Below are 23,797 nucleotides of genomic sequence, written 5' to 3' on the forward strand. Positions count from 1 at the left end.
GATGGCATGGCTTAGGGAAGTTATAGTAATAATCACGTTAAAATACATCTGGAACAGATCAGCCCTACTGTGTACTTGCTTGCCTTCTCCTTTCCTATCTCTGTTTCCACCTTGTCAATGAACTACCCCAAAATGGAGGGCATTGGAGGAAAAAACTGATGACACCAAATTAAAATTTGTCTCCTAGAAATGCAAAATATTTTAGAAAAAGTCATTTATTTGGCATCTTTTCATCCAACATCATTCTCAGTAGATGAAGAATGACATAGACAGTTGGTGTCCACTAATCCTTGGTTCCAAGAGAACCTGGGTCTTCTTCAAGATGATCTGCTGAGGCTCTTACAAGATATACCTATTAAGTAGTTACTGCCACAGAGAATGACTAGCAGGCCACAAGTCAAAGGCAGAGGAGTAACCAGCAACCCCTGCACCTTGACTGCGCACAACAGCTCTACTTCTCCATCCAGAACTGCAATTCTGTTTCCTAATGCCAGTTGGCTTCTACTGGCACTTTTTGGCATAGCATTGCCATTTCCTTGAGACCTGAGCCCTCATCTTTGGACTTCGGTCTTATCAACCCAATTATAAATCCAGTGGGTGGTGTTACACCAACTTTCATGAGAGTTGGCTTTCTTTATTTTTTTGAGTGACAACACCCAATGATTGATCTGGGGCAGCAGCTGGCATACAGGTCTGACTGACTGTCTCTCAGAGAAGGGAAATTGGGCCTCCCTGGTGGTGCAGGGGCTAAAGACGCAGCGTTATCAAGCTATTGCCAGCCACTACAGCTCGTGTTCTATCCCCTCCCTGGCCAGGAAGCTAAACCACATGGTACAGCAGACCTCTCCTGTCTCTTCACCTGCTCCCCTTAGCAGTGTATTTCAGTAGATCTGCCTGTTCTGCTCCCTATTCTGTCTCTGGTGAATCCTCTCACCCACCCTGCATCTCCGGCCTACACCGCGGTTCTTGTATGCATAAATAAATGAATCTAAAAGAAATCAAAAAAGGAAAATGGGCACAGAGACTGTTTGGAAGCAGATCAAAGAGGCTCCCACTGGCAGGAGAGCATCAGGGTGCACAAGCCCAGGTCTAGTGGTAAGGGTCAGTTTTGAGAAGAAAATATATTTATATTATTCACTGACCCTGAGGATCCAGAGGAAACTTAAGGGAGAAGTAGGAAGGAAAACAGAGTGTGTTATAGTACAGCAAATGCAAGTTAATGAAATACTGGGGGCAGGGAGGCATTAGAATCTTCTAGTTTTACAAGATCACTAAGTGGATGGCTAATAAACAAGTTGGACTCCATGAGTAAATGGCTCTTTTCATTGTAGTGAGTGGGTTGCGCTATGGCCCTCAAACCTGACTGTGCAGTGAAATCCCCGGAAAATGGCCCCACCCCAACTTTGTTACTCAGAATCTCCAGGATAATGAAGAAGCCAAGTGACAGTTTGGCTTGCTCTTAAAGATTAAGCAGGTGGGTTTGGGGATACACCCCCTTTCCTACCTGCAGGGGCACATTGCTCTTGAATGGAGCCTGTCAGCACCAGCCTGGTGCCCTGACCAGGCCTTTTCTTCCTGCATCTTCCAGTTTCCTCCTCCACTGCTGTCATTAAGGAATCCTCCTCTCACACCATCACCATCCTGGCCTCCACTTTAACACTCACCCCAACAAAATAAATCAGGCAGTTTTTATTGAATGCATTGTGTTAAGTATTACATGCCTTATTTCACTGAATCATCACAACCATAGGTCACTGGTTCTATTATTATCCTTGCTTAACAGATAATGGAACCCAAAATGACTTAATTACTAAGTCATATGCCTATGGGCAGGAAGCTAGTACCCAGCAGGACTTGAATCCAGGGTGATTAGGAATTGAATCCATTCCAGAATAGGAATTTCCTAACCCTGGGGCTTTGTTGCCTTTGCATTCTCAGCCACTAGGTCTTCAGAATTTACCATCTTCGTGGCAGTTCAGACAACCTGTGAGGTCTGGGGACAGATCAGGAGATTGTCAACTGCAGCTCAGAGACCCCTACCCTGGCAATAGGCTCACAGACCCAGGCTTCAGAGACCCCTACCCTGGCAATAGGCTCACAGACCCAGACTCTGTAGGAGCTTTTTTTTTTTTTAAAGATTTATTTATTTATTCATACAAGAACTGGGGTACAAAAAAAAGAACTGGGGTACAGGTCAGAAGCGCGGGAGGGTGAGAGAATTCACCAGAGCCAGAGCGGGTAGCAGAACAGGCAGACAGACCGAGGACACTGCTGAGGGGTGTAGCTGGCGAGGCAGGAGAGGTCTGCTTCGCCATGTGGTTTCTTCCTGGCCGGTGGGGAATTGAACCGGCGCTGCAGAGGCTGCGGACAGCTTCGCAGCACGGCGCTCAACCGCTGTGCCACCGGGAAGGCCCCCTGAAGGAGCTTTTAAGACACAGCTGAGAGTCACAGTTTCAGTCTCCCTGGGCTCTTGAAACATGGCTACTGAAGTGCTACCTCTGGCTCCCAGGATCTGCCTGGGGCTCTACTCCTCCTGTTATAGGACAGGGAGAGGGGCAGCCCAAACCCCGCAAACCTGTCTATTCTAAATGGATTCTGCCATCTGCCGCATCAACACAAAACATGAGATTTTAATGAAAAGGAACATTAGTAAAATTAGTAAACAGTACAGGAAAGGCAAAGAGTCTAGTTTCTAAATGAAGCACCCAAAGTTACCCGTCCCCTCATGGGTAAAAGTCCATCCATATGGGATCGGCCCAGAACAAGGCCCCAAGGCCTGCCACAAGTCTAAAGCATCTTCCAGTGGGGACCCACAGAAAAGGGTCAGAAACAACCAGACAAGCCCGGAAGGAAAAGAGCAAAATCAACATCAAGATAAAAGCTGCCATTGTCACCTCCCCACGGGTCTCACCCACATCTGTGTCACCCAGTCCACGACCAAAAGACAAGCGCAGTTTCTTCACGTGTCTCTAGGCTCCATGCGCCTCCTCCAGGTCTCCTGCCTCCATCCTACTTCCTTCCTTCCTCAGTCTCCTCTGCATCCTCTTCTCTTCCTGCTCAGCTCCACCCTCCCTTGGGTGGGGCAGGGAACCTGGACCCTCCCCCTTTCCTGGGGACCACCCTGTTACACTCCCATAAACAATGGAGTAGGGTAACTGCCACAATTCAGGTAAAGTGTCCTTTTGTGCTTGCCCTTCCTTAGTTCAACAGTCTTTGAACTATTAAAAAGATCTTAGAGAAGGCACTGTATATCAACTCAACTATGTTCTTGCACAGTGTTTCTTAACCCTGCCTGCACTACCTAGGAAGCTTTTAATATATAACAGTGCCTGAGCCCTAGCACCCAAACTTAATGATTTAATTGGACTGAGAAGGAGCCCACAGTCCCCAGTGATTCCAATGAGTTCGAGAAGCCCAACTTTAGAACACCACTACTGGGTCCAATGCCAGTGTCCTTTAAATTTTGGACATGACAGTGTCTTTTAAATTTTGGACAAGTGGCTTTTGCCCAATGAAAGGAAGGCAATTTCTTCTCCCTTCTCCCAACTTTGCAACTTTTGAAGGATGATTGCTTCGCCTTCCCTTCCCCACATGAAACAGTGTCCCTTCAGACTGGGGTCCCCTGAGAGCAGAAATTCTGCAGCAGGAGATAGAGCTTGAGATAGAGTGGGTCTCAGACTTAAAGGAATAAAGAGCAATAAGAATTAATATCCCTTGGGGCCTTCCCTGGTGGCGCAGCGTTTGAGCGCTGGGCTGCGGAAGCTGCCCGCAGCCTCTGCAGAGCTGGTTCGATCCCCAGCCCCCGGTGAGGGCCCCACATGTCTCGTAGACCTCTCCTGCTGTGCCCGCTGCTCCCCTCAGCAGTGTATTTCATCAGTCTGCCTGTTCTGTTCCCCACTCTGGCTGTGGTGAATTCTTTCACCCTCCCGCGTTTCTGACTGTACCCAATGCTTGTATAAATAAATAAAATAAATCTTAAAAAAAATTAATATTCACTCCCCCAATATTCTTCCTTCTCACTGTTTCACAAGAAGCCCCATTAGAAATCTGTTGACTTCCGACAAATTAAAGCTACCTTTGGGTAAGTCCTTTAAACACTGAAGAAACAAACATCTTGTGACTGACCAAGGAGAACCTGCCCTAAGCAGTGAAATCAAGCGCTAAAATAACATACAAACTACTGATTAGCATAGGCTGTCTCTGGCTGCTGACAAGACATAATCGGGTCACTGCTGCTGACAAAAATAATTGACACAATCTTAACCAATGTACAAAGTTATCATTACAGGCCTCAGGTTGTTTGGCTAATGGAAAAGAAGAAAATAAAAAACCTGAAACCAGGCCAGGTGACCTCAGTGCAATGGGCCCTAAATTTGCAGACCCTAAAACTCTAACAGGGTGGTTCCCAGGAAAGGGGAAGTTTCCAGGTTTCCTGCCCCACCCAAAGGAGGGTGGAGCTGAGCAGGGAGAGAAGAAGCTGCAGAGGAGGCTGAGGAAGGAAAGAAGCAGGATGGAGCCAGAAGAAGACCTGGAGGAGGCACATGAAGCCGAGAGACACGTGAAGAAACTGCACTTGCCTTTTGGTTGTGGACTGGGTGACACAGATGTGGGTGAGAGACCCATGGGGAGGTGACAATGGTGGGTTTTGTCTTGATTTTGATTTTTCTCTTTTCCCTCCAGACTTATCTGATTGTTTTTGATCCTTTTCTGTGAGTCCCCACACTAAGATGCTTTAGACTTGTGGCAGGCTTTGGGGCCTTGCTCTGGGCCAATCCCATTTGGATGGACTTTTACCTACGAGGGGCCGGGTAACTTTGGGTACTTGATTTAGAAACTATATTCTTTGCCTTTCCTGTATTGTTTCCTAATTGTATTAAAGTTCCTTCCTATTAAAGTCTCATATGTTTTGTGTTGATGAGGCAGATGGCAGAACCTATTTAGAGCAGGCAGGTTTGCGGGGTCTGGGCTGCCCCCTCCCTGTCCTGTAACAAAACCAGTCAAAACACAAATTGCGGGGCACACATATGCAGCAGGTTAATGCCCACAAGTAACCACAACACATGAGTAACGAACTCTGGCCTAGTCCACATCCCCCTTGTTTTCTCAGCCAATAAAGATTAACTCTTGTTTTCAGACCTTAACCCTAAAACCTATACATTCCTAAGACAATCTCTAGATAGGGAGCCCCTCATGCCCAGGGGAGGGCTCCCTGGAGTTCTATCTCCTGCTCTCTCTCTTTTTTTTTAAAGATTTTTTTTAAATTTATGCACACAAGAGCTGGGGTGTAGGCCAGAGGTGCAGGGGGTAAGAGAGTTCACCAGAGACAGTGGGGAGCAGAACAGACAGATGTACTGAAATACACTGCTGAGGGGAGCAGCAGGCAAGACAGGAGAGGCCTGCGCCATGTGGGTTACCTCCCTGGCGGACCGGTGAATCGAACCCATGCTGCAGTGGCTGGCGTTAGCTTGATAGCGCTGTCTTTAACCCCTTCACCACGAGGGAGGCCCCTGTCTCCTGCTCTCTTGCTTAATTAATAAACTTTGACTCCCTTTGTTTCTTACTGGTGTCTGGAGTCTTCTCATTAATTCTGACTAAAAGTTCTCAAAAACCTTCTCTCTGCCTTGGGATTAGGCTCCTTGGTCTATCCCTCTGATTCCCAACAGGTGGAGCAGTGGGCAAAGACAGGTCTTCTGGATTTACCTGCCTACATTATTGGAGGGTGAAACTGAGGGGTCTGGAAGGCTACTTCCCAATGAACCAGGTCCCCTTCCTTGTCCAGTGACAAGCTGTTTACCTCAACGCAGTATCTTGTATTGAGGGCCCCCTTTACTAGCAAGAAGTAAAAATACAGAAATTGTAGGGATCGATGGTTGGCTTTTGGTAAAATAGGAAGGACTACCTTCAACTCCCCCAGAAAGAGAGTTGTGTCTTAAATCTTCAGAAAGAAAACTTTGCCACTCGACCCTGTTTAGAATTCAATGATTCCTTCTCACATCAAATCCAAATCCTTCCTACTTCAATTAAATGACAGTTTTCTTGTTTGTCCTTGTCAGGAACAAAGGACAGCTGTTCTCACCGGTGCAAAGCTCTAGAGGACTGGTGGAGAGGCTGGGAGTAGAGGGTAAATACAGAACGGCTGACCTTGGTTTTGTGTGAACACTCAGGTAAAATTCTTCTCTTCCCCCAGGACTCTGATGAGCTAAACAGAAGGGTATTCAAGTCAAGTTTCTTAGATTTAATTCCTGGAGCAAATAATGGTGACTTTGGGTTGTGATTGGTGTACATCTGTCTCTTCACTTATCAAGCAGGTAAAATCATACTGAGGAAAGGCCTCATCAAATGAACAAATCAACCTTCATTCACTTCCATGGTTCCTTGTCCCACTGCACTCCCACCAAAACAATAGCTTCACCTGAATTTTGCAAAGGAAAAAGGAAGGACAGATGAAGCTGCAGGAGCAATGGGCTGTTTTCTGTAACCTACAGAAACTAGGACAACGGGAGCATGAGATGATTGCATTTAATATCTCCTGGTTTGTTCCAAGGGACGACTTTATGGGTTGATACACTCAACAGAGGTAGTCAGTCATCTGAGTATCTCGGGGGACTTGCTTCAAGTGCCACGTTCCTGTTGGCTGTAGCTGTACAGTCTGTGTTTGCTGCTTCACAGTCTCTCTCCACAATGGAAGGGAAGGAAATCTCCTATCTCCTCAGTGACTAATTGGTTGAAGAGAAGTCTGCAATCTGTTAGGCAGAAGGTCTCACTTCGTTCCCCCCTGCCCTACAGCCAGGTTGTTTAGTTATGAGAGTCTCTTTCCAGTTGTCCCCATTGGGATAGCTATGTGTTCTCAGTGTTGTCTTCGGCAAATTACCAAAAGAGAATTTATGATTCATTGACCCAAATTATGTTCCCACTGCAGAAATTCTGTTCAACAATGGCCTGCTGAGTTTACAGAAAACATACATCACTCTCTGGAATTCACCCGCCCAAACAAGGCCAAGGGAAAAGCAAATTAAATCTTATCTCCCCGGAAGTCCTTGATAAAGAACATCCTGGTCTTGGCAATTCACTGCATATTTTCAAAAGCTTTGTGAAAACAAGATTGTTAAAGCTTTTCTGTGAATTACAGAAAAGTCCGAAGGCCTATATCAAAGACCACTCTGTATGGACCGTGACCTATTTTCCTAAGCCGCAACTCTGAGATCAAGGTTCCTTGCTCACTTTGCGCTCTTAGCATCTTCAGGCACGGCAGCCATTTTCCTCAGCAGGTATGTGAATGCACAGGCACCAGACTGTGTTTGATTTCTCTTGCCCATGATCTTAAAGAGGAAGCAAAGTAACTTAAAAGGTGAAGAAACCAAACATGAGTTAATAAATACCTCCCTTAGTGATTTTTGCTCTGGTGAACTTGTCTCAAGATGAAATAAAGAGAAAGTGAAAAACCCATCAGTTGACCTGCTGTTAAGCTGAGCTAGAGGGAATCCTTGCAAATCAAAATACAAGCATGGAAGGTGGAGTGAGCACACGCTGCCTGGTCTCTCCCACCCCTGCAGTGATACAATCGGGAACGCCCGGGTCAGCTGTTTGAGAACGCTGAAAAATAGATGCTAACAGGTGGGTTGGAAAGAAGGCCAGAATTTAAAGTATCACAGAATCAGCATTGAGTCCTCTTCCATCTTTAAAAAAAAAAAAACTTACCCTGATATCACCTCACCTGTATGCAAGACAGAGTCTAAAACTAGAAGTGAGGACAGGCCAAGGACAGATAAGAATTACAGAAGAAACCCTCTACTTTAGGCTCCACAAGTAGAAAGGGGATTCTTGAGTGCTTAAGGCAAGAAGAGAAAATGGTCCATTATCCTTTTTTTCTGCTCTGTTGTGCCCTAGCCCCAGGCAATCCTGAGGGGGTGGCAGCAATGGCAGCAGTGGGGCCCGCGGGCACCTAATCCTCTGGGGACGTGGAAATTCCCCCTCTGGAGGACCTGTGGCCTCCGAGGGTGCTGCTTTTTCTATCTCCTTGTCCTTGCTGTTTCGGTGCAGGGTGAGGGCCACCTCAGAACCCCCAAACTTGCCTGTTCTAAATATGTTCTATCATCTGCCGCATCAAAACAAAACATTGTAGTGCGTAAGACCTTTAATGGAAAGGAACTTTAACACAATCAGCGTGCAATAAAGACAAGACAAAGAATATAGTTTCCAAATCAAGTTTCCAAACCTGAAGTTACCTGTCCTGTCATGGGAAAATGCCCAACCAAACAATGTTGGCCCAAAGCAGGGTCACTGAGGCCAGAAAGCCTGCCACAAGTCAAGGCACCTCCTGGTGGGGACCCAGAGAAAAGTGTCAGAAATGGCTAGACAAGTCTGAAAGGAAAAGAGTAACATCAAAATCAAGATAAAAGCTGCCATTGTTAACCTCCCCACCGGTCTCTCACCCACATCTGTTTCAACCAGTCCAAGACCAAGAAGCAAATGTAGCTTCTTCCCACGTCTCTGTGCTCCATGTGCCTCCTTGAGGTCTCCTGGGGCGCTCAATCCTGCTTCCTTCCTCCCCCAGTCTCCTCCCTGCCTCCTCAGCTCCACCCTTCTTTGGGTGGGGCAGGGAACCTGAAACCTCCCCTTTTCCTGGGGACCACCCTGTTATACTGCCACTTGACCCAAAATGCAGGCATGCTCTTGGAAGTTTGCAGCCAGGTGAGGAGCTAAACCTCAGTTTTCCGACCAGAGTAATGCACAGCAGATCCCCCGGGACTCATAAAGTAGCAGGGAGATTGTGGAGAGGAAGGAAATTTGGAAGTGGTTTATGTATTTCTGAACTCACCCACAGGTTTCAAATGCATGGATCAGACCCTAAGCAACATAGGAGAGACTTTGAAAACTGATGTATGGGAGACACCACTGTCGCCATGCCAGACTGACTACTGGGTTCTCCTTGTGCAGATCTGAACAGCATTGCATTGAAAACTGAACTGAGGGCCACCCCGGTGGTGCAAGGGGTTAAGACACAATCTATGAAGCTGTCCGCAGCCTCTGCAGCACAAGTTCAATCCCCCGGCCAGCCAGGGGGCCACCCACATGGCACAGCAGACCTTTCCTGACTCACCCGCTGCTCCCCTCAGCAGTGTATTTTAGTAGATTTGCCTGTGCTGCTCCCCACTCTGTCTCTGGTGAATCCTCTCAACCACCACACCTCTGGCCTATACTCCAGCTCTTGCATGAATTAATAAATCTTTAAAAAAAAAAAAAAAAGAAAACTGAACTGAACCACACACAGAAATATAGTTGGAACATATGTCTGGAACCCAGCCAGGCAGATTGCCTACTGAAACAAGAATATCAACTGAATATCAAAACTAAGGCAAAATCTTCGAAGCAGGGGCCTCCCTGATGGTGCAAGGGGTTAAGCTTCAGTGCTATGAAGCTCTCTGCAACTACTGCAGCATAAGTTTGATCCCAGGAAAGTGACCCACATGGCACAGCAGACATCTGACGCACCTGCTGCTCCCCTCCGCAGTGTATTTCAGTCAATCCACCTCTTCTGTTCCCCACTCTGTCTCTGGTGAATCCTCTCACCCTACATACCTCTGGCCTGTACCCCAGTTTGGTATGCATAAATAAATAAATCTTTTTTTAAAAAAATCTTTGAAGCAGATAGAGAGAGATAGAGGAAACAAGAAGAAATAATGAAGATAAGAGCAGGAATCAATTACACTGAAAACAAAATTAAGAGAGAAAAGCAAGTGTTGGTTGTTTGAAAGTATCAAGTGGATGTCTATCTCTAGCTCTATCTTTGTCGTTGCCTCCCCACCACACCTCCTGCCCCTCAAAGCCCCATCCATTGTGGCAGTCACTAATTTCTGTTTCCCTCTCTTTCCCCAAGAATGTGTCCTCTCCTCCCTCTCATTTTGTAACAGGGTGGTCCCCAGAAAAGGGGGAGGGTCCAGGTTCCCTGTCCCACTCAAAAAGGAGGGTAGAGCTGAGCAGGGAGAGAAGAAGCTGCAGAGGAGACTGAGGAAGGAAGGAAGAAGGATGGAGCCAGAAGGAGACCTGGAGGAGGCACATGGAGCCGAGAGATATGTGAAGAAACTGTGTTTGCCTTTTGGTCGTGGACTGGGTGACACAGATGTGGGTGAGACCCGTAGAGAGGTGACAATGGCAGCTTTTATCTTGATTTTGATTTTGCTCTTTTCCCTCCAGACGTGTCTGGTTGTTTCTGACCCTTTTCTGAGGATCCCCACTGGAAGATGCTTTAGACTTGTGACAGGCTTTGGGGCCTTGCTCTGGGCCAATCCTGCTTGGGTGGACTTTTACCCACGAGGGGATGGGTAACATTGGGTACTTGATTTAAAAAATCATATCCTTTGCCTTTCCTGTACTGTTTCCTAATTGTATTAAAGTTCCTTCCCATTAAAGTCTCATATGTTTTGTGCTGATGCAGCAGATGGCAGAGCAGGCAGGTTTGCGGGGTCTGGACTGCCCCTCTCCCTGCCCTGTAACAATTTGACTTTGTCTTTTCTCTCCTTCAATCCCCCACCACATCTCCCCAAATCCCTTTCATTTTGAAATCAGTAAAGCAATAAGTAGTTATTAGTTAAAATTGTTAACACCAGTTAATGCTCAGGCCTCTGCTGAGGGACTTCAGTCCTCCAAAGCCCCGAGTATAAACTAGAAGGAGTTGCAGAGTAAAGGTGCTTCCAGATGCTGCTTAATTTAACCATGGATTAATACTTACAGAAAGAGGGTTTAGAGGCGTCTTCTCCTGTTCTCTCTAAAGTATTTGTCACAAATTCCTTAATCCATAAAGACATTTACATGTGAATCCTTGATCCATTTATTCCTTCACAGAGATGGCATGCTTTCAAAGCACAAAGGATTACTGTAAATCATTGTGGGCAAATATTCTAGCATAGATTTCAGGACATCGGAGTGTTTAAGAACATTATCATGTCTTCATATCACAGGAGAGGGTATCTTTTTATATCTAGACATAGCTTACTTTCAGGAGGTTAATTGATTTATTGTCATTAATTTGCCATATACTTTTGGAGAGCTAAGTATAAAGCACAATTAAGACTTTAAGAAACTGCTTTGACTTTAAAAAGAAGATATATTTGCACAGCTACATCCTGAAATAGCAATGTGTTATTGCTTGCTTCTCTAGAATCCTTGTTGGAGCTTGGAAATTACCCTTGGTGTCCCTTATGTAAAGAGGCAACTTAGGCCTGGGTGACAATGAGCACCCTGACTGTCCATCTCCAGAACCAACAGTTCCATTTCCAGTGAGGACACAAACCCCTACTGAGCCCCCTAGCAAGGTCATATACAAGGGCATAACCACAGCCACCAGCCCCTGGGACCTTGATTGGGTGAGGAGTCCTAGTTTCCCTTAGGAAAAGTAGAGTTCCCCAAATTGAATCTGGACTTTCAGACCAGACCATTCTGCCTGCAGTGGGGGGTGCCTGAGTCTTCCTATGCCCTGTCTTACCTGCTCCACCATCCAATGTGTCTTCTTCACCAAGTTAGCCACAGCTCACCCTTAAGGTGTCTGTGAATAGGAGGCAGAAGGGGGAGATCTTGGCCAGTCCCCTGGTGAGCACTGTCCCACCACATGTTCCTCTTTCTATTACATTTCAAAATCTTGTTCAGGCTCCCTGTCGGAAACTTGGCCGACCAGGAGTGGGGAAGGTCAGAGATTCACATTTGAACCCTCAGAAGCCAGAGAAAATGTTAAGTCTTTTTTGGGCCTGAGCATCGGCGGCAGAACTCAGAACATTTGGTGTATCCCACATAATGAGTCTATGAGGACTGAGCTTCCTGGTTTCTAAATGCAGTGATGTTTATCTGCACTGTTGCCTTGGTACAGTTCCCAGTCCTGATGATGCTTCTGAGTTACCTAGGGAGCTTGTTATAAATTCCATAGAGGCTGGTGCCATGAATCAGCTGTGGAAGGACCCAGGAATCTGTTTTCTTAACAACATGACTGGGGTGATTCTGAGGTGGCAGTGCAAGAGCTGGCATTTGGAAGCAATTGGTGTGCATCATGGCTCTGGAGAGTTGGTTTGGTGTCTCTGAACTAAGGTGGGGGCTGTGGCATTTAGACAATTCTGAATTCTTCTGGAACCCCTGAAAATGAGTTATCATGGTCATATATGAGTTTTTTCAGGACACCAGTCTTGCACACCTCCCATTCACCCTCTGGAATGAAAAGGGCTGATAGGAGCAAAGCAGAGCTAGCTAATGTTGAAAAGCTCTTAAGCACAAAGACATGCTTGAACAAACTGGCATTTCCTCCAAACAGTTCTCAACAACCCTTTAAAAATGCAGCATAGCTGGTTGTATTTTTAATCATATCATTCTGCTCACTCCCCATCTCTCCACTATCCCATATGGCTTCCTCGAGAGGTTGCTTAGTACATACAGTTCCAAAATGCTGGGTACAGGCCAAAATCAGCATCTTCATGGACTTTTCTGGTTTTTTGTTTTTGTTTTTGTTTTATGTTGTGAGGTTACAAAATAAGACAAAGACTCCAATCAGATGATAATCAATCCATTCACAAGGCCAAATTTTGGAATTCATCACTATGCTACTCTATGTCCTCTAAAGAATTAATTATACAATAGCAAGAAAATAGACACAAATTAAATGACTATCAATGGAGAACACATTAAATGAATTATGATACAGCCACACAATGGAAAATTATGTAGCCCTAAAAAAGAGTGAGACATATTTATGTCTTGATTTGGAAAAATCTTTGTAACTATAATGTTGATCAAAAAAATGAAAGCAAAATCATGGTCAAGAAAAGGACATATGTTTGTTATATGTCTGATTATGTGTGTTTACATCTGGTTATATCTGATTATATGTGCATTTCTGGAAGGATATATTAAAAAATATCATTGCTTCTGAGAAGGACTAAGTGGTTATGTGGTGTGGGATATGAAGAAGGACTCGCATATGCTCTAGTTAATGTATTACCTATTCAAAGTGTTAAACCAAAAAATATGTGTACACTAACAACTCATAAGTATCAACATTGTGGGTACATAGGTAATCTGAATGGAGCTAAATGTAAAAGTATTTATATATAGTTTTAGTTAGTTGTTTTTTTTTTTTTTTGGCAACAGATTCTCCTCTCTAATCATGTGTTGCTCACCCTAATTTTAGAACTTGTCTGAATTATATGAACACATGCCAGCTGGACAGTAGGAAGAAGCTGCTAAGAACTCAGTTGGGAAGAACATTTGCCTTGGGTGATTGATGTGCAAACAATGAAGAGTGACTATGGTTGGTGGCCCAGTTGTTTCCCAAAGGTGACAGCACTGAAGTTAGGACCCACCACTACTGTGCCTGGAGCTTGAATTTCCTTACGAACAGTCAAGATCTGAATCAATCTGAAAGCATGGTGGTTGATTGCAAATGGCCCCAATTATTCCCCTCTGGTTAACCATGCTGTTACTGTGTGACAGATCTTTAACTCCTTTTCCTTTTCCTTTTTGACTGCTCTTCTTATCAAATGGTAAAACATATTTCTCCCCATTCTTGACTCTGGACTGGCCTTTTGACTTGACTTGGCCAATAAAATGAAACAAGCTTTGTTGTGTGTCATATTGAAACCCAGGCATTGTTAGCTAGAAATAAAGTCTCTATGACAGTGTTTATTATTAGATAATCAAACCAAGAATTTGAACTGAACCCTGGAAATACTCCGACAGATTTTACTCTGTAGAATCTTTATTATCTGTCAGATAATAATTCTGACAAACACAAGTCTGAATTCAGTTTATATAGGTAGGAAGAGCTGAGTCACTGACATTAAACAACGTAATTATTCTTAAGGGGAAGAGGAGGAAGGCTTCTAGTTCTAAGTTGTTCAGAACTAAAGATGCTATCTAAGCAGCAACAATAGCAGTGCAGGATTTCATTTCTTCCTCCCTAAAGAGTGCCCTGCAGAGTTGCAAATACTGGGTCCTCATTGCTAAATCTTCTGTATCTGCTCCTTGGTCATCAGTGGGGGTGAAAGCCTGGCTTTACCTGAAGGCACCAGATTTTTCATGGCTGTTTCAGACTTCACATCTATGCAGATGGCCTTGCTCTCCCACCTGCCAGAATAAGGAGTCATTTCCCAGTACATTTTACAGCACATTCATGACATCAAAAGGGCTTACAGGGCCTCCCTGGTGGCTCAGGGGGTTAAGATGCAACCTATGAGGCTCTCCGCAGCCTCTGCAGCACAAGTTTGATTCCCAGCCAGCCAGGGAGCAACCCACATGGCGTAGCAGACCTCTTCTGACCCGCCCGCTGCTCCCCTCAGCAGTGTATTTCAGTCAGTTTGCCTGTTCTGTTCCCCACTCTGTCTCTGGTGAATCCTCTCACCCACCCCCTCACCCCACCCCATGCCTCTGGCCTGTACCCCAGCGCTTGTATGCATAAATAAATAAATCTTAAAAAAAGAAGGGGGGGGCTTACATACATCATTCCCTCTCCTGGAACCCTGCCTTAAACTGGTTTAAACCCAGCCTTAAACCCTGCCAAACCTGGTCTAGTCTGCTAGAATGAGACCACATGGATCCACACTGAGGTCCCAGGCGTGTGAAAGAGCACAGCCAAGATCAACAAAACCAATCTGCCAACTAAGGACAAACTCGTGGGAGAATTGAGTGGGCATCAGAACTGTCTGGCTGACCCGCACGCTCATGACTTTAAGAAGTGTGTTTTGTTTTAAATCACTGGGTGTTGTGCTTGTTTCTTACATTGCATTCTTGTGGCAATAAATGATTGGTTCAGAGCTCCTTTCCTGTCCTAGCTTTGTTTCCTTTCTATCTTTAGTATTGGATTATTGCCTGCTCCAGACCCACCCCTCTGTTTCCATTGTAAGCTCAGCTTATTAAAGGATATCTAGCCATTATATGTATGATCTTTGAACCACAGTCCCTGACCGGAAGGGATAGACAGCAAGTGGGGAAGATTATAGGACTGAAGTGTGTTCTGACCATCATCAATGCATAGAGGAGCCCTGCCTAGAGGGTCAGCAAAGTTTACTGGCAATGACCTCTGAACTATCTCAAAGGATGAATAGAAAATTCTCAGGCAGAGGATTGTACAAGGAATTCTCAGGCAAATGGTTCAACATAGGGAAAGACATGTGGGCCTACAAGTGGGACAAAGAAAACAGACAATTATTCTTGTACTTTTTCTCCCATTTCTAATTCCTTTGGCCCCTAACACCACAACACACCTGCCTGCTCTGCTCCTTTCCCTTCCAGGTTCCCCAATTAGGGTTCATGTACAGTCTTTTGGAGCTTCTTAATCCAGCTGTGGAATGACCTGGGAGCTTATTAGAAATTCAGATTCATTAGTCCCACCCAGACCTGCATCAGAAGCTTCCTTTTAGGGCCTCCCTGGTGGCACAAGGGGTCAAGTCTCAGCACTTTATAGCTATCGGCAGCCACGGTAGCACAAGTTCCATTCCTGGCCAGGGTGCTAGCCCTAAGGGCACAGCAGACCTCTCCTGTCTTGCCTGCTGCTCCCCTCAGCAGTGCATTTCAGTAAATCTACCTGTTCTGCTTCCTACTCTGTCTCTGGTGAATTCTCTCACCCCCTGCACCTCTGGCCTACACCTTAGCTCTTGTATGCATAAATAAATAAAATAAATCTTTAAAAAAAAAATCTTCCTTTTAACAGGGTCCTGAGGTGGATCAAACTCCACAATGGAGGGCAAGGAGGGCTTCGTTTTAACACTGGTAACAGGAGAAGGGCTAACAAGCCACCCACTACTCTAACCAGCCTTTAATAGTTTTGCAGAATATAAGTTCATCAGCAGAAGGTATGTTGCTTGTGCCATGTGTACTTCTAGACTGCCTTCTAATGCAGCTATTTTTCTTGCAGATATACTTTATCTTCCTAATTAGGTTGTAACCAAGAACTATGTTTCCTTGATTCATTACTCTCCGGTGCCTTGGGCAGAAAGGAAATGCAAAAATGACAGAGAGAATCTTCCCTTTCATAATCTGCAATCTAGTCAGAAGATAAAGCTCACTATCAACCACAACTCCAAGCCTCACAGTTTGGTCTGCTCCTTGCCAAGAGCTACCTGTGGGCAAGTCTCTAGTTTTCTCATCTATGAAATGGGGGCAGCACCCAGGTTGCTGGTTCATTGGAAGGATTGGAGATGACATGTATAAAATGCTCAGTACAGGCTCTGGCACCGAGTCAGCCTCCCACCAAGAGGCAGCATAAAAGAGAAAAAACCCTGACTTTGCAGAAAAGGGAGAAATTACATTAAACTGAGGGACTCAGAAAAGGTCTTGCAACAGAACTAGTACTATAAATGGCAGGTGAACATTAGACAGAAATAGCAGAGGCAGAGATTTGTAGGCGAAATAAATAAGTAAACATATTCTCAGAGATGAATCTGCATAGGCCTATTTGGGAGACCAAAAAAAAAAACATATCTTGTCCCCTCCCGTTTGTGAATTTATTGATCGGAATAGTCTTTTAAAAGGTAAAATCATTCAATCATTTCAAAAATACATTTATGTATTTTATATATTTAACAAGTTGCCATTACTGTAAAGATTCAAGTGACAGGAAATCAGATCTCCCAGAAAATCTGGGCCATATGGTTACTTCCCATATGGTTACTATGGCGGCACATGCAGATTCAGTCGTTGTGTTGGCTGCCTGCTGCCCAGACATGGCAGGGTGAAGTCAGGACAGAGCCCCTGCATCAGCGTGAATGCCTCTACCTTCTACTAACACATTCCCTCCACTTAAGAATGCACAGAGCATTTGCCAGGTCGGGAAATCCTGGGTATGACAGCGCCATTTGCAAAGTAAAGAGTCTATTTATGAAGATAATGGCAATACCCAGGCCAGCCCACTGTGGGAGAACCTTGGCTCCTAATTAGTAAGAGCGGTGCATTTTAATGAGGATGCCTCGGTAGGCAGTTGGCTCCTGCCTTGACTGCCAATGAATCTGGGGCAGAGGAAATGTTGGCAGAGAGAACATGGAGCAGGTGAGGAGAACAAAGCAGAGAAATGCGCTCATCTCTTGGAAACTTGAAGCCTTAGAATTATTTGATTTCCTCATTATCCCGGCTGTCATCTCAGAGGCTGCTTCTCTGAGAGCACATGGCCCCTTGGAAGAGGCAGCGGATCTTGGGTGAGCTAAGGTAAGCAGATGTATCAGTTTAAGCATCCCTGAATCTATTGCTGATGCCTAAGGGGGTATGGAGGCCCAGAAACGTGGGCATTTGAGCTCCTTTGGAAGGCAAATGAGCAATTGCTAAGAGGCCCTTGGGGAGAGCTGAATCCTTTGCATTTTTCTGATTGGACAAGAGAGAACAGCAGTGGTTCAGGCATCTGTAAACCCAATAGAGGTGTTCTAATCTCACCAGAAGTAATCTAAATGTCAAAGTGTTACTGAACGCTGATGTATATTGTTGATCGATGGTATTTAAAAAAATAAAAAAAGCAGACTCTGGTATCTATGTTGTTTCTGAATTCTGTTGAGAATGTTCACCCTACTGAAAGATAAATTGCCATTCATGGGTAAGAGTGGATGCTTCCCAGGAACACCTAATGCCTTGAACAACCTCAGGGCTTTCACCCCTGCAACTTACTCCAAGAGGAGTGACTTAATTGAATGTAATTGGTTATTTTTGGTGCATCTGGCACAAGAAGAGAAGGCCTGGAAGACTGAAATATTTTCAAAATAGAAAAGATTCCTAGAACAACAGGCCTGGGAGTTGGGCAGTGAGTCTAAGCATGATAAACTAGCATTTGTGAAAGAATGTTTGTGGGCAACTTGAAGAGAAAGATGTGATCTTTAGGAATAAGCCTAAGAGCATAACCCCAAAAAGTTATGTTAGAGATGACTAATTATACCTTCTATCCTTTCTTCTTTCCAAAGTAACAAATTTTAGCAGAGCAAATGGATACTAGATTAGCTTCTTACAGCTGCTGTAACAAATGACCCCATACTTAGTGGCCTAATTTGTCACAGATGTATTCTTTTAGAAGCTGGAAGTATAAAAAATGGGTCAATGGGGCTAGGGGTCAAATGGTTCCTCTGGAAGCTCCAGGAGACCATCCATTTCTGTAACTTCTCTACCTCCTCAAGGTAGCTTGCTTGCTTTGGCTTGTGAACCTTTCCTTCCTCTTTCAAGCCACCAGTGCAACTCCTTTAAATTTCTCTGCCTCTCCTTGCATATACCCTCTGCCTTTTGACAAGGCTGCCTCTTTTACAAGCCCCTTTTGTTATTACATTGGCCCCACCTGGATAATCAAGAATACAATTGATCTTAGCCAAAAGGCCAAGAAGCAATAAATAATCAAAAATATCTCCTCATCCCAAGATCCCTGATTTGATTATAGATGCAATGTTCTTTTGCTACATAAGGTAACATATTCACAGGTTCTGGATTAGGATATGGGTATCTTTGAAGTGGGGTTTAGGGGCATTTGCTGCCTACCTGAGCTACCTAAAATAAAATCTAAATTTCCCAGTGTCATTTGCAGCTAGGTTTAGAACATGTGACCAAGTTCTGGCAGTGGATATGAGCAAAAGTAAAGGATGGTATTTTTGGAGTAATGCCATAAAACAAAGATGCTTATTATTTGCTAAAATGTGGGTAGGTGAGTCATTTTATACTCTGCAGAGGAGGGCAGTACCTGGGTGTGGTTCAGCCACAAGAGCCTATGTCCCTGAAAATTTCTTGGGGTAAAATCACCATACTTGCTTGAACTTTTCCATGAGAGAAAAATAAACTTTTGTCTTGTTTAAACTCTGCACAGAAAATTATATCCTAATAATTCATTATTCCATTAGGCCTGGAACTGTAATTGACAGTGTTTGGGAGTTTCAGTAGCATTTACCAAAATCTCATATGATATCTATGTGTCTATGTGCTCAAGACAGAGAAATATGAATTAAAACCAATAAGTGGGCTTATACATCTTTTTTCTTATTGTTTTTGTTAAGGTGACATTAGCTGAATTCACTGTACAGGAATCAGGTATACAGGGTTTGTAGCTTGAGTGACCATAAGGATACAGATAAACGGATGGCATTAATCTTTACAGAGGAGGTTTAATGCTATTGTTTTGCTGTAATCCGTACTCTGGACAGGTCAGGTCACAGCTGAAATGTTTAATTTTCTTCCAAGGTCTCACTTGAAAAAGGCTATAGATGGAGGAAAATAGGTCAGAAAGAGCAATATGAAGGGATCTGAAACCACATTATACAAGAAAAGGTGGAAGCAGCAAGAAAGCTGTGAGAGGGGTCTTCAGATATTTACGGAGCATTTATTAGGTGTAAAGCACACTGCTAAGGGACATTGGATAGAAAAGTTGAGAAGGATACATTTTTATGTCCTGCTCTCAAAGGCGTAGTTGCTGTGAAGCTGAGGATTTGAACTCCGGTTTGTCTGGTTCCAAATTATTTCTTCTTTCTACGATGTTTCCTCAGTAACACAGTTAAAAAAAAAGAAAAGAAAAGAGAAAGCGATCTTAAAAAGGAGTTAGTTGCTATTTTAATTTTTACTGAACATTTATTGCACAGCTAATTGCTGAAATCCTTAAGACAATGTGGATGCTGCAAAGGCTACCCCTCTGCTTTTTGTTATTGTTCCTTCCCAGAAGCCATCTGCAGCATGTGATTTTTAGAAGCCTCATCTGGCCTGTCTTGTGGCATTTTGTCTCTTAGGCTTGTACTGCAGTTACGCCCTCTCTTCCATCTGGCAGGGCAGCCATATTCGCCAAAGCTCGACTTCCAAAAGTGGCAGGCTTAGAGCCATAGCTGCAACCCGCCGTGTGCATCTTATTTTGACACTTTCCAAATGAAGACACCTTGTTTCAGCCACCAAGACCAAAGAGAAGAGTTACTTAAATTCTCCATGTTATCCAGTGGTTCACGTAATCATTTTCACCCCGTTCCACCACTCTGTATTGCAAAGACAGGGAGGAGTTTTACATCAGGCACTTGGTTCAATCTTGTCAAAAGACAACATTCAGGCTCATTTACAAGTGAAGCAAAATCCAAAGCATAGAAAGAGGATGGAGACTTAGAAAACTTGGTCACTGGAAAAACTAGCTACTGAAGCTACAACATCATTACCAGATTGATAGTCTGATCTTTTTTTTACTCTGAGAAACAGTTTGTGGTCAGAAACTCTCTAACCACAGTTTACTTGGGGACAAGAGCAAGAGGTCCCATGTTGCTTAATCACTAAGTTTTCTGTCATTTGGGTTTTCTAATGTATTGTTTTTAGGGAAAATCAATGATAATGAATTTTTTTCACCAAGGAAAGTTTTCTTTCCCTGAGTTAAAAATAATTCAGGGAAATGAATCTGAACTTCTCATTCAAATTTCTGATTTTGGGGGAAAAGCAAACTGGCAGAAGTGATGATTTTAAAACTTAGAACAAAAATTAAGTCATTTCACAAAATTAACGCCTTATTCTGAGTGACACATTAATAATGGAACAAGAGAACTGAATAAATTGCATTAACTTTGTCACTTCATAACAATAGGACACCAAAGGGGTGATTAAATTTATCTCCCTGACACAAGTGATAACTCCATACCAAATGCAGCGTTACATTGTGTAGAAAATGGCATCTTTCCTCTTCCTGTTCTAAAACGTTAGGTAATGACACATAAGAAGTAATTAATAGATTTTTAAATTGGAGCTTATTGAGCAGCTCAAATTAAACTCTTTAAAATTAATGTTTATTTTTAACAAAGTAATAAATGCACATAGTAAAAAGAAAAAAGTCAAAAGATACTGAATGGATAGAAGCAAATACCACCATTCCTGGTTTTACAAATCTCCTCTGCATCACCCTGTCCTTTGGATGCTTTACTTTCAACTATTTAAGCTGTTTCTTTTGGTATTTATTTCTGTACTTGTAAATAATTTGCTTATTCTGTTATATCTTGGTTTGCCAGTTTGAGGTGGTATCTATTTATCTTTCTATTTTAGTAAATGAGAAGTTCACACTGCTTTACTCCTCTTTTTTCATCTCTTTCATTTTCCTGAATCTTAATTTTGTTAAATCCTCATTCAGTACTTACCATTATTATAGCTCTATAATTGCATCTGGTATTATTTGTTACAGTAGTATACTATTAGGACTTAAGGATATTATACTATTATGTTTCCTTTGTTGTACAACTTTTTGTTTTTCCTGGAGTTGATAATTATTTAGATATGTTTATTTGTTTAGTTTTTTAAATCTATGCTGAAAGTTATAGGTAATAATGATAATATACATTAGGTGATGAAATTCTGTTGACACCTACCACTTCGGCTAAAAGAAATAAGATGAAAAGTAATAGGAATATATATATATATATATATATATATATATATTTCATTTAAGTTCATAAAACCAATTGCAAAAATGTAAGAGGGAGAACTAACTTGACCCTACTCTGGCTTCATGTATTAAGAGAAACAAAACACACAAGAGAGTATACAGAATACACTGACCAAGGTAAGATCTGAAGAATGTCATATGTGAAGTAGGTGAAGAAAATTGAGATGTTTAGCTTGAAAATGTCTCAGAGGGAAGTTACAATTGTCTTCATATATTTGAAGGTCTATGGTGTAGAAAATGAGATAGATTTATGCTGCTTGACTTCAGGGACAAATATAGGACAGCAGATGTGTCTCAAGGAGGCAAACTGAGTTCTAATAATGGGCCTATTAACAGTTGTGGTGCGCACTGCCCTTGTCTCTCCAGTATTCAGTGTTTAGCTTTTTGAGGGGGCAAGAGAGGACAGGTAAAAGCAGTTTAAGCTGGATCTCTGACTGCCCAACTAAAGATTAGATTTTCTGTTCTTCCTTGGCATGTCCACTGAATTAGATTCAGGGCAGTGGAATATACACAGAAATGTTAAGTGCCACTGCTTGCTCGTGCCTTTAAAAGGGAAGCAGCATATTCTCTTCCTCTCTCTCTCACCCACTTACAAATGGAATGTGGTCATGCGGAATCTTCTTTGATCTTGTGGACAAATCTAGAAATTGTAAAGCCCCAAGATGGAGGAAATGGAGTTCCCAATACCAATAGCCAATGCCTACTTTCTTAGCATTGGGCTACCTGAACTAAGAGAGAAACTTGTGTCTGGTTAACATTTCTACCTGGTTAAGTCACACGTTTGGATCTAAGTTACACTAGTTTTAACCTATATATTAGCTAATAGAGATATATACCAATAGTGGTCTCCAGGAGCTGATCACTGAAATCTCCCTTTCCCTTTACTGTATATGTATTTTTTGCAGCACCACCAAGCAATTTACTCAGTTCTGATGCCAACTAGCTGGTGATAGCACCAGATCCCACAGGTTAAGTGCCCAACATGATCACCACCTCCCGACTCCTCCACTTCTCCAATCCGTTCAAACACCGATCATGAGTCCAGGTTGTCATGTGTGCTTCTGACCAACTGACTATAAACCAAAGATTCCCACCTTAGTTTGATTTACTTGCTACAGTGTCTCACATATCTCAGGAAAAATAGTTCCCTTACTAGATTACTGGTTTATCGTAAAAGGCTAGGAACAGCCAGACGAGAGAGATGCATAGGACAAGGTATAGGGAAAGTGACATAGAGCTTCCATGCCCTCTCCAGGCAAACGCTGCCCCCAATCTCTACATATTTGCTTACTGGGAAGCTCTCCAAACCCCATTCTTTAGTTTTTTTTTTTTTAATAGGGTTTCATTACATGGACATGGTTGATTAAATCATTGGCCATTAGTGATTGGACTTACAAACTCAGGCATAGTTGAAAGGTGGTTGATTTAACAAGACACTCCTGTCACCTTTATGAATCTGGAACTATTTTGGCAAAAATGCAAGAAAAAACAAATACTATAACAAAAGATGCTCCTATTACTCATATATCCCTTAGGAAATTCCAAGCATTTGGGGAGCTATGTGCCAGGAATGGGCACATAGACTAAATTTACATTTATCATATAAATAACACTATCACACTTACACTCAATAAACTGCTACCCTAATATCTGTAATCTACCCACATCTGATTGCTACTCCCTCAGCTCAAGCTGCTGCCCTCCTAGCCTAGAATGCTGGAGAAGCTTCCTAAGGCACCCCACCAGCATTCCTATGCCATATCCTTGCACCTCCTTACTACACCTGAAATAATAATTTGTAAACCCAAATCTTAGCTCTTTTTAAAATCTTGCCATTATTTCTCATTACGCTTAGGGTAAAGAATACATTCTTAAGATGGTGTTAGGAAAAATAATGTCCCTCACCCACAACATGGCTAGGCCCTAATCCCTAGGACCTACAGTACCATCCATGGCAAAGGGACCTTTCAAATAGTGACTAAAAGTGACAGAAGCAGGGGCTAGAAGATGTGCTTTGAATATGGAGAAGGGGGCCACAAGTCTAGGAAAGTAAATAGCCCCAAACCTGAAGAAGGTTGGGAAAGCTATTCCCTGCTGGAACCTTATCAGTGCCATTATTTCAGCCCCTTAAGTCTCATTTCAGCTTTTAGCCTATAGAACTATAAGTGATAGATCTCATTTAATTCACTAAATTTGTGATAATTTGTTCCAATAGGAATAGGAAACCAATACAAATTGTTTTCTTTCATCAGTTGGTCTTTGTTTATTTCTCTTCTTCCATCCTTGACTTAATTCTCTGCTTCCACACTCCATCTACAAAGCCCTTTTCAGTGATGTGAAGCTCCCCCCAAGCAGGTTCTTAATTTATGCTTTTCCTCTATGACAATTTTCCTTATCCCCACATTTCCCCCA

Source organism: Talpa europaea (assembly GCF_964194135.1).
Source record: "Talpa europaea genome assembly, chromosome: 12".
NCBI classification, from domain to species: domain Eukaryota; kingdom Metazoa; phylum Chordata; class Mammalia; order Eulipotyphla; family Talpidae; genus Talpa; species Talpa europaea.